We start from the raw sequence: 6000 nt of genomic DNA on the forward strand, positions 1-6000 counted from the left end.
ACTGGAGGCATGCACGAGGACCTGGGAACCATCTGGTGGGGACATTGCAGGAACAGTTGTGACATACAGATCAGCACAAATCCTGGCTTCTTAAAACTCTCCTCCTTGGTTGAAAACAACAGCAACAAAAAGCCCAGTGCTTACCTGGGGTAGCCAAAATCACAGACAGAAATTGTCATGGGGGCTGCCAGGGGCTGGGGGAGGGGACGGGGAGTTAGCGTTTCACGGGGACAGAGTTTCCGTTTTACAAGATGAAAAGGGTCGTGAGAATGGACGGTGGCAGCAGCTGCACGACAGTGTCAATGTGCGTAATGCCATGGAACTGGACACGCAAAACAGTTAAGTCTGTACATTTTATGTTATGTGTGTTTTACACAATTAGGAAAATGTTAAAAGAAGTGCTATGCGGGGGCCCGGTTCCGCAGGAACACGGGAAGATGCACGTGAGGTCCCAGCTGTGCAGTCACTGCCGGGCTCTCTGTCTCCCGCGGGAGTGGAGGCGAAGCTGCGTGTGAGCGCGACGGTTCCCAACCTGCAGCAGGTTCATTGGGGATCCCCCGAGAAGGAGGCGCCACGCATCTGCGCGGGGGGGCACCTGGGGAGGCTGTTGGGTGCCCGGGCTGCGGAGGGCTCTCCTGGCGGCCTCCCACGTCAGAGCAGGGGGGCCAGAACGTGGTCGCTGCGGTTCCACGGCACCCCCGGATGCCGGGCCTGAGATCACGACCAATGCTCAGAGCTGAGTGTTGTCCCTGAGAGCTGGGTGTCAGCAGCCCAGCTGGGGGACTCATGTCAGGGGGGCCAGAGATTCCCAGACTGGAGACAGCACCTGCCTCCGACAGGTCGTGTAGGCAGGAGCCCAGCCCCCAGCAGCTTTGGCCCCACCCCAGGGCCAGGCGAACCTCAGCAAAGCAAAGAGAGAAATCGGAGTGGGGAGCCGAGGTGAGGGGCCAGCCCCGGGGAGGGCTCGCTTCGGGATGGGCCTCAGGGGTGGTCCTGGGCGAGAACAGCCCTGCCACCAGGGACCAGCAGTGTGGTCTAAGGAACAAGTTTCCCAGGGAAGCAGGTGCAAACACGGAGCAGAGACAGGCCGGCCTTTGACCGCACACAGAGCCCGAAACACCAGGGCCACAGACCCCCGCCCTGGAGGGCGCACCCTGGGGAGCAGGACGGGAGCTCTCTGCAGGCCCAGCCGTCTAGAGGTGGGCAGCGGTGCAGGCCCAGCGAGTGGCCAGCCTGCAGCTGCCTGGAGGCCAAGGGGCGTCAGGGAGGAAGGCGGCAAAGCTGGGCCCCACAGCTGCCCTCCGTCCACACGCCGTCCGTTGCTCTCCTGGCCAGAACACCTGACTCTTCTGTGCAGAATCATCCCCTTTCCTACCCTCCGTCCAGGCAGTCAAGTGGGGCTCACCCCCTTCCCGTCTTCTGGGCTGCTCGGGGGACCTGACTTAGGACCCCTCCTCCTGGGGCTGCTGAGCTGGGAGGACTTCCCTCCACCTTCAGGGACTGTCAGGAGAAAGTAGGTGGGCAGAGATCCTGGTGCCCCTTTCACAGAACCGGAGGCCTGGGACCGGGGTTCAAACCCCAGCTTCAGGGTCGACAGCCCTGGGTGACCCCATGTGCTCAAGTCTCAGCCTCCCTGGTCCCTGGGGAGTCTGGGGGATGGTCGTGGGGAGCAGCACGCAGACCTCTGGGCTGCCGGCATGTGGTGGGTGCCAAAGAAACACAGCTGTTGGAGAGATTCATTCAGAGAGGTGAAAGCGGGTGCTGAGCTCACACAGCGGGGAGGTGGCGGCCAGGACTTGAGCCCTGTCCTGAGGACAGGCCCTCCCATGCTCTTCTTGCAGGATCCTGGAGTCTGCCCGGGGCTGCGCTGGGTGGGGACCTGGCAGGAGTCCAGCCCGGATGGCTGGGGGCAGCCGCAGGGGGTCGTGGGCAGCAACACTGCCCCTGGTTCTCCAGGAGTGGAAACGGCCTGATCTTCCGGGCCTGGGCCTGGCCGCAGACGCTCTGCACACAAAGGGGTGATAAGAGCGTCCGGCTCTCCTGGAGCCTCGAGGGCAGGCTGGTAGTTTTCCGTCATTCCAGCAACTGACAAACTGCGCAGGGGGCCGAGTCGGGCCTGAGGGTCCCTCCTCCTCGGCTCTGAGCAGCCTGGCCAGGGGCACCTTTCCAGAACCCTCGGGAGCCAGGCTCTCCCGCCACCTGCCAGTCCTGGGGGCCAGCCGGCCGGCACCCCGCGAAGTGCTTGCAGTGCTCTGAATTACCCTCGCCCTGGGGTGCAGCACTTCACTCCCACACCCCCTACCTGGCCGAATGCCCCCTTCTGCCTGACAGTCCCCGCGGGAATCCCAGTTTACAGATGGAGCACCGACACGCGGAGAAGCCGGCCGACGCCCGGGGGGCCCGTGGGAACTCGCTGCGCTGTCTGCTCCATTGTGCTGCGAGCCTAAAACTGCTCTAAAATATAAAGTCCATTAAAAAACGTCGCGTAAATGGAACCACGGAGGACGGGGTCTTGTGAGTGTGGCTCCGTCACTTACGTGATGCTTTCGAGACCCTCGTGCTCCGCGTGCTCCGTGGCTGGTCCCTCTGTCCTGGTGAAGTTTCCCGCAGTTTATTTATCCACTTACCAGGTGATGGACTTCCGGGTCGTTTCCACGTTTTTGGCTGTTATGAATAAAGCTGTTATAAACATTTTAAAAAATGACCAGGGGTCACAGAGGCTGCAGAGCCAGGCTCCACAGCGAATGGCCACGAGCACTGCACCCCTCGAGGCGGCCCCCACTGCCCGGCCCCCGGAGCGAGGAGATGGAGCAGCCGAACGACCCGTGCACTGGCCCCTGGGCCTGCACCCGGGTCAAGGGGTCTCATGGACTGCCTCCACCCCCAGGGCCACCAGCACTTTCTGCCTCCCCGCCTGCTTCCTGTCAGCCCAGCATGAGTGTGAGGTCCCTGGCCCAGCCTTGCTCCAGCTTCGAGTCCCTGGGGCTTGCTTGATGCTCCAGCCCGCACCTCCACCCCCCGGAGTTGGTGTGTGAACTGAGCCTGCCCCCCACAGAGCTCAACGTCCCTGAGGGCTGACCGTGTGCCAGGCACTCTTCCAGCACCTTCTGTGACCCCCTGGAGACAGACACTAAACAGTCCTCAGGCTGCAACTGGGGAAACCGAGGCAGAAGGAAGGAAGGAACTTGCCCATGTACCTAACCATGGGTGGAGCCAGAAGTGGACTGAGGGTGTGTCGTGGGCTGAACTGTGTCCGCCAGCCTAACCCCAGCGCCTCAGAATGTGGCTGGATTTGGAGACGGGTCTTTACAGAGGCGAGTAAGGGAAAGAGTCACACAGTTGAGCCCTGGTCCAACGTGAGTGCTGTCCTTATAAGGAGCTCAGGACACAGACATGCACAGAGGGATGACAGGTGTGGACACAGGGAGGCGGCTGTCTACACGCCAAGGAGACGGGCCTCAGAGGGAAGCAACCCGCCCACACCCGTATCTCGGACCTCCAGCCCCAGGACGCAGAGGACACACATTCTGCCGTGGGCCAGGTCTGCAGTGTGGTGCCAACACAGGGCCAACCCTGGAGCACCTGCTCCCCGCTGCTCCATCTGCAGATGAGCCTGTGTCCCAACCGACGCACCAGGAGAAGCTGCTCACCTTCACTGGCCTCCCCCAGGCCCCGCACCCCAGGGTCGGGTCACCTGCACACAGCACACCACAGTTTGTAGTGTTATCTTTGTTTGCGTGATTTTCTGGTCACCTCACGAGACTGCAAACTCCACGGGGGCCGGGCTGTGTCTCTATTCTGCTAGCCCGGTGCCAGGTAGGCTGTGGGCTCTAAGTAGATGTCATTTAAAGAAAAGATTATCCGTGTGAGTTGTTTTTGCCATAATGACACTAGCAGTTACAGGAGGGCATTCAATTCTTGTAGGATCTCATTGGTGTTCTGTGCCTCCAACGTGGCAACATGCAGCTGGGGTGGAAGAGATGCTTCTTGGATGAGTGAAATGGACTACTGGATGAGCCAACAAATGAATGAATGAATGAATGAATGAATGAATCCCAGTGAGCTTCCCAGAGAGCCTGAAGCAGAAACGACTGCTGGTACTTCCCAGATCCGGGCCGCCTGAGACACGATCCCGTTGGAATTAGCGTCAGACCTGGATTTTCTGCCGCCTCCAGAGAAAAGCCCTGTTAAGCCTCGGGGTGTGTGACCAGTGTGGTCCCCGGGGGCTGAGTTCAGAGGGGTCCAATGCCTGTGGTCGTTGTCCTGAACTCCCTAACAGCTGTCTCTGATGTCGTGTTTGTTGAGCAAAGTCCACTGGAACCATGAGGCTCCGTGTGCGTGTGCACCACCTCCCCTGTCTCCCCAGGACGGGTTCCCCGCCGCCCACCCCCACCCCGCCACCCTCCATCCCAGGAGGGGCCCTGGGCACGGGCAAAGGTGGGCGTCCTGCAGCACCTCAGGGCAGGGGGTGGAGGTCACCCCTGCCCTCAGCTGCGAACGGGCGACTCATCAGGGGCATGGCCGGCTGGCAGTCAGGTGCGGGGCGCACCAGGCGTTGAGGCCGCAGTCCCTCTGGGTTGGAGCAGGACGACCTCCCTAGCGGTGGGGCCCTGCGTGAGCGTTTTGTGCCAAGCCCACTAGTGCCGCAGCCGGCCCTGCCTCCAGCTCCCACCACCAGTCGGCCTCTGTCCCCAGCACAGTGTCGTGGGAGCCACTTTCTGAAGGCACTCTGGTGGCGCCGACATCACTGCTCCTGTTTTACAGAGACTGAGGCTCCAAGATGGCGGGAAAGCTGCCCAGCTGGTCAGTGGTGAGGCGGGTCGCTGCCCTCCTTCCTCCCGCGTGTCCTCTTTGAACCCAGCAAGAGGGCTCGAAGAATCGGACAGCCCTGTGGCAGGTGCGCAGGGGCCACCAGAGAGCAGTCCCACCCTGGAGGCCACCGGGGGCCCCATCACTGAGACCCAGGGGACCCCGGCTCAGGGCTGTCTCAGGCCTCCCGCCACCCTGGTCACTGTCCACTCCTGCTGGTCAGCTGCCCGGGGTCTGAGCCCCACTGACAGCCAGGCCGGCTCCTCCCCAGGGTCAGGACCCCTGCTGGTCTCCCGGCAGGCCATTCCATGTGCTCCCTGGTGGCTTCATAAGGGATAGCCCCATGGGCTCCGTCCCCACTCCCCAGGCCAGTGCCGGTCACAGCATGGGCACAAATACAGATTTAAAGAAAGCAAGTGAGAAGAGAGGGGGGAAAGACATGTATGCAAATTTGGCTGACTTTCTGCTAGCCCCAAAAATGTCCTTGGCAGTTTGTCCTAACATCGAGGGTCAAAAGTTCAGGGAGGCACATTCCTCCGCGTAAGATGGAAGACTCCATTCAAAACATTGCACAAAAAATTCAAAGTCAGGGCAGTGCTTATAAGGACTGGATTGCCTCAGGGAAGTACTGAGCTCTCCATTCCCAGGGGTATGTAAGAGGGAGGGGGCGAGAAACCCCGGGGTCGGGAGGCTGTCCAGCGGCTGGGACACGGCACCTGTGGGTCTCTTCCAGCCTGAAGTCTGTGCTGCTCTCCTTGGAACAAACCTCTAGTCTTCCTGCGGTGGCCTCATGCCCCCAAACGCAGAGGGCACAGGGCGAGCTCAGGCAGGCTGCCCCCTCCCACTGTACTCCCCTTTGTAGCTTTTCTGATTATTTGGGGGGCCGGCACGGGGGCTGGAGGAGGACGACTCGTGAACTTGACTCTGCCCCTAAGTGGATGAGTGGCTTTACACAAGTGTTTGGTCCTCCCTGAGCCTCAGTTTCCCCATCAGCAAAATGGGTCCAGGCTGCGGAAGCCCCTTGCCTCCCCTGATGGCCATTGCCCCAAAGCCCAGTGGCCATCCTCTTGGAGAGCCTGTGGGCCTGACGCGGAGCCAGGCCTGCCACGGCAAAAGGCCAGCCGAGCACAGGCTCTGCCTCCTGCCTTTCACAGCCACCACGAGGGTCCCCAGGTCCACACATTCTCCGCG

Source organism: Equus przewalskii, chromosome 3, assembly GCF_037783145.1.
Source record: "Equus przewalskii isolate Varuska chromosome 3, EquPr2, whole genome shotgun sequence".
NCBI lineage: Eukaryota > Metazoa > Chordata > Mammalia > Perissodactyla > Equidae > Equus > Equus przewalskii.